This window comes from Lissotriton vulgaris, unplaced genomic scaffold, assembly GCF_964263255.1.
Source record: "Lissotriton vulgaris unplaced genomic scaffold, aLisVul1.2 SCAFFOLD_1957, whole genome shotgun sequence".
NCBI lineage: Eukaryota > Metazoa > Chordata > Amphibia > Caudata > Salamandridae > Lissotriton > Lissotriton vulgaris.
In genome coordinates, this window is record NW_028253630.1 from 130651 (window position 1) to 140700 (window position 10050).

Consider the following 10050-nt stretch of genomic DNA (forward strand, 5'->3'; position numbering starts at 1 on the left):
TCCCTAGAATCGGCCCAAATGCTCTGGCGATCCTCGGTTGCCCGTATCTACGGATGGGGCGACAAAAACGGGAAACTGCTCCACAATCTGATCTCCTACCCTAGGGCCCATCATATTATCCCTGAGATCCGCACGGCCCATGGAACTTGCCAGATGACCTCCCAGGCCATTGCGAAAACCTTTGCGCAATATTTGAGGCCCTTTATAGCGCACGCCCCCCAGCACCTCCCTCATGGACTTGATGGGGAAATCGGGAATCTGCTTGCCCTGCCTTCCTAAAGAGACAGCGGATACCCTCGATGGCCTGCTCACTCCAGAGGAAATCCAAGGGGCCATCACACTGTTACACTCCGGCAAAACGCCTGGGCCGGATGGATTCCCTAAGGAATACTACTCGATGTTCCATGAGGAATTGGTGCCCCACTTAACGTAGCTCTTCCTACAGGTAGTAAATTTCATATCCTTTCCATCCGAATCAGACGTGGCGACTATCGTCGTCATCCCAAAGACGCATCCACCCTCCTTAGAGTGCTACGACTTTCGGCCCATTTCCCTGATCAACACTGATGTTAAGATTTTCATCACCGCCATTGCCCAGAGACTCCGTCCCCTCCAGAATGATCTGGTCCACGCTTATCAGTACGGATTTATGCCGGCCAGTGGTACCAGACACTGCATCCGTCATCTCTATCTTGCCCTGGCCCATCGTCATCGGCTCCCCCCCACCTGGCCCTTCTCCTTCTGGACTTCGAGAAGGCCTTCGACACGGTGGACTGGGGATAACAAGGGGACATTCTGGAGAAGATGGGTTTTGGCCTCCCCTTTTCCATGTCTGGTCCAGGTCCTGTATAGCAGCCCTAAAGCCAGAGTGCTCGTTAACGGCAGACTCTCCGATCCATTCGGAATCCGTAGGGGTACCCGCCAGGGCTGCCCTCTCTCCTCACTCCTATTCACGCTACCGATGGAGCCCCTGGCGGCGCTCATACGCCAAGACCCCTTGATCCGAGGGTGGCAATGGGATCGGAGCCACGTGGATAAAATTGCCTTGTATGCAGATGACGTGCTGCTCTATTTGGAGGACCCGGAACAGTCTTGCCCCAGGTCCTTGAGAGCCCTCTTGGCCTTTGAGCAAGTCTCTGGTCTCCTCCTCAACCCGGCAAAGTCCACGTTGGTCCCCCTCCACTCTTCCCGCACCTGCTTTGACTGGCAGGCGGTAATCCCCCTCCCGCGCCTGTCCTTTAAGTATCTAGGTGTGTGGGTGACCCTCCTGCCTGAACTAGAGTGGACACTCAACATCGCCCCCCTAGTTACCCGGATGAAAACGGATCTTCGAAACTGGCAGTCCCTTCCCTTGAACCCTCTAGGATGAGGCGCCCTTTTTAAAATGATGATCCTGCCCTGCTTCCTCTATATTTTGCAAAACACCTGATGCTTATCCGGTTTCTATGGGGGAGGGGACGCTCACGACTGTCCCTGGCCCACTGCCGAATTCCCCCCTTTGACGGTGGTATGGGAGTTACCACCTTTACGCCTATTACCTAGCCACCAAACTCATTGTGATCCACAACTGGTTTGCGGGTGGCTGGTCTGACCCCGCCTATTGAGTCAAACTCAATGTCCTCGAGTTCCCACGACTGCAGGGATTCCTCTATAGTTCCCCAGTCCCACAAGATATGCCCTCCATCACTAGATCGGTCTTTCTGGCCTGGTGCGTGGCGCGCCGCACTCCGTCTGGTGCGCTGGGACCGGAAACTGACTCGACAAAAGCCCCTCTGGTGTGGCACCTGGCTGAGGGAGGCCTCCGCCCTGGAGGGGTTCCACCATTGGGACCTGGTGGGAATATCCCTACTAGGAGATGTGTGGGTGGGAGACCACGTACGTTCCTTCTCTGACCTGCGGCAGCAACACTCACTCCTACACTCCAAAGTTTACAAATACTTACAGATTCACCACGCCCTCCACGCCCACCTCCCCATACCTACTTCCCTTCCAGAGTTTAGTCCTCTGGAGACCCAAGTCATGATAGGAGACCTGGGGAGGGGAGGGGTTTCCCGAATATACAGAGCCTTGATTATTAATTCCCTTACATCCCTAGATCACCTCAGGGAGAGATGGGAGGGGGTGGGTGGGCCCCTTAGAAGAAGCTGACTGGCGCGATGCCCTTATGGCATCCGAGACCCTAACCACATCTTCGAAATGACGCCTGGCCCAGCTTTACTTCCTTCATGCAGCAATTTTTGACGCCGGCCCGTCTATTTCAACCAGGTGCGCGATCCTCCCCGGACTGCGCCCGGTGCGCCGGCACCCTAGCCGATTTTTACCTTATGTTGTGGCTGTGCCGTTCTGGGGAGGGGTGGAGGAAGAACTTACGAGTACACTGGGCTGGGTGGTCCCTCATGACCCGAGACATCTGTCTTAGGAGTGTTTTCTGGATGGCTCCCGAGCCAATAAGCGCTTCTTGGGAACGGCTCTGGCGGTGGCGAAATGGGATATTGCAGCCAAATGGTCTCAGAGGGAGGCGCCTGCACTGAGGAAATGGAGGAGGGGGGTGGACTGGTGTGGGACACAGGAGGAAAGTGTCTTTGAGGCCCGAGGCTGCCCGGAGCTCTTTCATAAAGTATGGGGAAAATGGTTTGGCTTGTTACCATAGTGAAGTACTTGATATGCCAATGTGTTCGGTGAGTTCCGGCGACTTCTTCTGCCACTGTTGATATGCTCTGTGATGTGGGGGAGGGGGTCAGTTTTTTTTTAATAGAATATGTGACTCGCTAAGAATGAATTTGTTTTGTGTTGAAACTTTAATAAAAATAGATCATCAAACAAAAACATTCTGCAGTAAGCACGGGTATGCCTGCATCTTGGTCAACAGCAATATTTGTACCAATCTTTAAAAAGGGAGATAGGGAGACCCAGTCTTGTTTTTGACCTACCTTCCTTATTGATGTGTCCTTGAAAGTTCTTGGCCAGGCCATACTCAACCATTTATTAGATTGGGCAGAGGAATATAAGATTATTACCGACATGCAGTACGGGTTTAGGGTCAGACGTTCTACAACTGACCAATTCCTTAACCTGTACCTCCTGACGACCAAGTACACAGTCGCTAGTCAAGAGACTGTGTGCTCGGCCTTTATGGATCTGACGGCGGCATTCAATAGGGTGAATCGAAAAAAATGATGGGAACTCATGGAGGAGTTGGGAGTGGACCTGGGTCTTGTAAACATCCTGAAATCCCTACACTGGAACACTAGGTTAGGTATAACGAGGAGGGCAGCATGACTGACCAGTTCCCATGTACAAGGGGAGTCACACAGGGTTGCACATTGGCACCCTTTCTATTCACCTTGTACATTAACGGTCTGGAGAAAGCACTGGCCGGTCTGGGAGTGGACTCGCCAAGGATAGTGCCAGGGGGTTCAGTTTCTGCTTTATGCAGATGATGCAGTACTTCTGGCTCGAACCCTTTGGGCCTCCAAAGATTGTTAGATGGGTTTATCCATTTTATCCAGAGGCTTGACCTGTCAGCAAACATTGCCAAATCGTATATAATGGAAGTAGGGAAGGTGCCCAAAAAGAAATATAAATATATGATCGGGGTACATTGTATGAAAAAAGTCCAGTCTTTTTCATATTTGGGGATATTATTTGACTCTAGGCTTAATTTTAAACTTTTGTTGGAGGAAAAATGTATGAATTATGCACATAGGCTGGGTCGCTTAATGTGTTGTGCTAATGTACTCTACGGCAGCGAAGTGTGGGGCTTTATGGATGCCAAGTCCCTCCACATTGAAGAGAATACATTTTTTAGAAGATTATTGAAAGTGCCACAAAGTACCCGGGTCTTTATTGTCCATAAGGAATTGGGTGCAGGTTATATTAATAATAGGATAAAACTTTAACCCATTAGTTGTTGGGTTAAAATCTGGACAAAACTAGAGGCCACACTGACGAGAGAACTCATAAAGGAGTGCATGGCGCGTGACAATGGGATAAATATCCTGTGGCTTAACTATGTAAGGGAATCCTTTGAGGTCAGGGGTTGTCCAGAATTATTTACTCACCCAACGAAATTGCTGGCCAAGGACAAGGTTATGGTTAAGAGGGAGCATTTGAAACTTCTGGGTTCCAGCAGGGAAGATCATGAAATAAGAAAACCTGCAGTGAGAACGCATACCCTGACTAAATCCTGCTTGGTCATTAAACCCTATCTGTACCTTTTTCACAGTGTCCAAGACAGATTTTTAATTACGCATTTTGGGTTGGACTCCTGACATCATAGCCTTGTGGTGCCTGCAGGTTTTACGAAGACGGTGGAGCAGAAGGGTCCCTGCGGCTGCGATCAACGACCTCCGCAGGATACCCCTCATTTTGTATTGCTATGTAAGTTTTATATGCACCCAAGGAGGTATTTTTTAAAAAGAATAAAAAAAAAAAAATTAGGGTTTAGGCAGGCTAAAGTGGCTTTACTGTACTTGAAACTCTCCTCAGAGATTTTGACTTTGTATTGTACTGTAAACTTTTTAAGAGTGGCAATGCGCCTCAGGAATACCAGAGGAAATGTGTGAATTGCCCATTGCCTGCCCTCCCCCCCAGCAAGAGAAGAAGCATGTGTAATGTATCGCGTGGAGGATGGAGTTTTAGGTTAGCAATATTATGTTAGTGGGATCAGTAACGCTTGTTTATATACGTACCCCTGGTGCTGAGATTGTTTATATATAAAATGTTCTTTAATCTGTGCTTTTATGGTGTTTTTTTCTTTGATGCTGAATAAAGTATATATTGATTGAGATATGAAACAGTATGTTTTATGTGTACAGTCTATTGTAGAAAAAAAGTACTATTTTTCCAAAAATAAACACCAGCTCAATGCTATATCAATAACTACAATACTTTTTATTTACAAGCATAGCAGGCAAACATAGATTCATATAATAGTAAATCACAATGTGGAATGAGCAGAATATTTGCACAAGCTGCAAAAGAAGTATCTCATAATCCAAGTATAAAAGATCAACTTAAGCATATAGGTAACAAGTTCTTAAACTGTACAGAAATAAGTGCACAAGAAGCAGCCTATCTTATACTTCGAATTCCTTTACGGAAAAGTTCAAGATCTTTTGTATTCATTAATACAAGTCCCCCTGAAAAGCGTATATACTTCTTAAAATAAAATAAAATAATATATAAAGTATAGCAAACGGCCTAAAACATTAGATAAATGTACCTCAGCTGACTATGCATCTATGTATAATGAGAATAAACAAAGTCGGAAGAAAAAAATAAAGAAACAGACCATGACAATAACTTTTATAACTCAGATGAAGAAGAACTTGAGATTAATTTATAAGATGAAACAATAGGAACAGACTATACAAAAGGCAAAAAAACAAAAATAATTCCCTACTGCAGATTTAACCAAAATAATGACTCAGAAAATTATTAGAGAATTGTTAATGCGTTATTACCCCAAGAGAGTAGAAGATAAAATAATTAATAATAAGGATACATATTATGAACAACATCCACAAATTAAAGACACAGTTGATAATAAGTATAATAAGAATAATAAAACACCAACAACTAATAGCAATAACAGATACATTACTTATACCTCCAATAGATATTGAAACAAATGACAACATATGTAATGAAATTAAAGTTAAAGAACCACTATTATATGACTTGTCCTTCGATTTAGGCATTAGAAGTACAAGTATAGAAGAAGCACTTACCAATAATATAATGCCAAATGAGCAATATGATAGTATAATACAAAATCTTACTACCGAACAACTCAAATTTATATACCATCACTAACATTGGATAAAAACAAATGAAGCACCCTGCTACACATTTTGTGCAAGTGGTGCAGGAGTAGGCAAAAGCTTCCTTATTACAGCACTTTACCAAACATCAGTACGTTATTACAATACAAAAGCAGGAGGAAATCCAGATAACATGTATTGCTTACAGCTCCAACAGGCAAAGCAGCACATAACATACATGGAAAAACGCTACATAGTACATTTAAAATACCAGTTTCGCAAATACTAACTCATAAACCACTAACTCATGAAAACAGGAGTACACTACAAAACAAATTAATGCATCCTAAATTGCTAATAATTGATGAAATATCAATGGTAGGGGAAAATCTGTTTGATTTCATACAGAATAGATTACAAGAAAGAAAAATGTCTATATGGCTGAGATACCCGCCACCCCCTCTCAACACAATCCCCAAGGATGGGAAACCGGAAACGGTTCTGAACTTTTGGAAGGCGGGAGGGAGTGACCCTCCCGGCCGTATTTATTAAAATATGAAACAAAATCAAAAACATTAAAATAACAGTTTCATATTATGTACAATTTCATTTCCGCATTACGATGTTTGGCTAACCTTAACAGATCTCTAATACAAAGGTTCTCCTAGCCGAACTAACATCCTACAAAACATTTGACTTGAAATTGTACATCCTAACGTTAAGGCCCAACGGCAAGGTCGTAACCGGTGTCAGATCCCTAAACCAGAAATACCCCCCCTCACTTGTGAGGGGAGCGACCGCACAGAGGCGTACCTCAAGTGCATCTACCAATTTCCCTTGGACTTCACGGGGGCCCCAATGAACTCGACGCCATTTAACGGTCGTCCGAGGACTCGTGTGAGGTGTCTAAAAGGTAGCGTAAACCCCCTCCCGAACCCCACACAACTTATCCCATCTGCCGTCGCAGATGTCCTGGCCCCGGGAAATTCCCCAGGAGGGCCCGTAGCCCCTCCTATCCAGGAAGGAGCCTTGACCACCTTTTCTTTCCTTCCGGCGGCCTATCCTTAGAAGGGACCGCCTACCCGTTGAGGGGCCAATGGCCACCTCCCCCGAGCGCTCCCATCCGTAATGGGTGACGCCCTCCCATAGGGATCTTCCAATTACTGCTCACCGATCATGACCTTACCGCCACAGGCCGGATAGTTGACCGGCTATCCGGACCCCCCACAACAACTCCTGCCTAAAGGTCATGTTTTAAACTCTTTAGCCAAGCTATGAGGTCTCCTATGAGTAACTCATTCCCCACCCGGGACAAATGAACCCCATCCCCCAAATACATACTGTCCCCTTTGATACAACCATGCGAAACAGAATGCAGTGTACTTGAACGAAACAATCTACTCAATTTGTTATTTATTTTCTTTACTGAATGATTCAGAGCAGAAACCGAAATAGCCCCCCGCCACACTTTTCGTGGGATCATATGGGACCATGCAATTGTGCACCCTGGAACTCTTCTTGCCAACCAACTTACTGTGGAAAGCATTGCCTCAAGAAGAAGTCGTCTACCAGTGGCCACCAAATCGTTGCCCCCAAGATGGACTATGATTATAGACGGCGGTGACCTTGTCCGCCCTAACAAACCCTCAAAAAAGGATTGAAACTGGTCAATACAGAGCCCGCCCCTTCCGTAGAAGGACACCCTGTACCCGTATTCCCCAGCCACGTGAATCATGTCACCTGCTTTGAATACGTCCGCGGCACGCCTCACGTATGAGTGGCCCACGACCCACACCTCCTTTTTCGCAGCCGGTGATGTCTGACCGCTGGTCCCCAGGTGTCGGGTCGACTGCACAGTCCGCCCCGCCTCGTAAGCTTGCGCAACTGAAAACCAAACAAAAACAAGAAGCGTGAGTACATTATTACAGCTTCACAACATGTGCAACCGCACATACCTTTTATAACAGTTCGAGGACCAACGCCCCACACGTTTTACTTCTTCTACACCCAGACCCCTGGCTGTAGCCTCAGTAGCAGCCCCTATCCGAAAGGAATGGGTCCCGAACTCGCCGGGGTTCAAGCCCGCGGCCGAAATTGACATTGCAAGCACCCGCTGGAACTGAAACCTCGTCAGTGGGGTGGCGTCAGCGTGTCTCAACAAGGTCCCCCCCCATGATGCCACCCTCTGCGCCAAATATTCCTCTACGCAAACCACAGGGCACATGGGAGACACGGGAATCCTATGTATGACTATGCAGTCCCCAATCGCACCCTGGTCGGTCTTGGATCTGACAAACGAGACAGTCATCGTCTCCCCCTTAACCTGGATGTGCTCACGGCACAGTCCCCCCACCATATCCTGCTTGTTCTTCGCCACCAGTTCGCTTACCCGCATAGCCCCATGGAATGCTAGCGCAAAAGCGGCTCGGAATAACACTGTTTCATACTGGGATGAACATGTCGCAGGGAGTACAGAAAATATCAGGGCCAACCTATCCAGACCTATCGGGTGCCTCTCATCTACTCTGCGACCCTCAAGGCGTTGCCACCCACGTAGCGCTTTCTGCACCACAAAAGACGCTGTCGGGTCCTGGATCCCATGAGCCCTTGCCATAAAGGAAATGGCGGCCCGATGCCTCTGGGCCGTAGCTACTGACTTGCCTGCCTGATGTAAAGACAGCAGAAATTTTACAACAAGCTCTTCCTGTCCCCAAAGCTCCCCCCCAGCAGAACCCAAAAAGGACAAATAGGAACGGAACGCCCCTTCATATGCCTTCCTTGTCCTGGGTGCTAAACTCTCTCCCACGAGGTTTTGTAGTTCGGGGCACCGAGAGACCAGAGAGCTTCGGGAAAGGGTGCTGCCACCGGGTCCGCTGTGGGCAGAAAACCCCAGAAGGCCTGCATACGGAAACGAGAAAGCGCATCAGCCGCTTGGTTCAGTACCCCCGGGACATGTCTTGCCCTAAAGAGCACATTCAACTGCATACACAATAACACAATTTCTTTGAGCAGTCTCAGAATCCATTTGCAACGTGCTGCCTGACTATTGATACACTCAACCACAGTCATGTTATCAGACCAGAACACCACAGAATGATCCCGAAACCCCTCCGGCCATGTTTTCAAGGCCACCAAAATAGGGAAGAGTTCAAGGAAAGCAATGTTACTCGTCAGCCCGCACTCGTGCCACCATGACGGCCATTTTTGAGCCGACCATTGAGTACCAAATATGGCACCAAAACCTACACTCCCCGCCGAATCTGTCCAAAGCCCCAGCTCCTCGGAGGACACCGCCGGTTTGTTCCAGACAATTCGACCATTGAAATCCGCCAAAAATGCCAACCAAATGCGCATGTCCTGGCGAACCTCTGCCGAGAGCCTCGTGCGGTGATGTCCTTCCTTCAGGCCGACCATGGCTTGTGCAATCGAGCGGGAAAAGGGACGTGCCATTGGCATTACTCTCAGGGCAAAATTCAACTGACCCACCACCTGTTGCAATTGATGCAGGTTTACTTTTGTCGCACTAATACATGTTTCAAGGGATGTCCTGAATTTTAACACTTTTTCCCTGGGTAATCTAAAACAACCTTCTTCCGAGTCGAGCTCGATCCCCAGAAACTCGAGCAAAGTTGAGGGACCCACAGTCTTACCTGGCGCCAATGGCACACCGAATTGATTCATTAAGACACAAAATTCATGTAAGGCCTGTCCACACTCAGGATCCCCGGCTGCCCCCAAAAACAGAAAGTCATCGAGATAATGCATAACATGCTGAAAACCCGTCTTCTTTGTGAATACCCATTGCAGAAAACAACTGAACTTTTCAAAATAGGCACAGGATATCGAGCACCCCATTGGCATACATCTATCCATGTAATAGCGACCCTGAAACATAAAACCAAGGAGACGCTGATCGTCTGGGTGCACCGGGAGCAACCGGAACGCTGACTCGATGTCTGATTTTGCCATCAGCGCCCCGGGCCCCAGGCGATTCAACATGGCGACGGCCTCATCGAAAGATGCGTACCGCACCGAACACACTTCCGGGTCTATCGCGTCATTCACGGAAAGACCACGTGGGGCTGACAAGTTATGTATCAGCCGAAACTCACCCGGGTCCTTCATGGGGACCACCCCTAGAGGGGAACAAACAAAGTTAGCAACCGGTGGCAAATCAAATGGACCGGCGACACGACCTCGAGTCACCTCCTTCCCAATCTTTACCTGTACCACCGCCGTATGCTGCAAGACCGACAGTTGATTCTTACAGTTTGCTACACCCTGA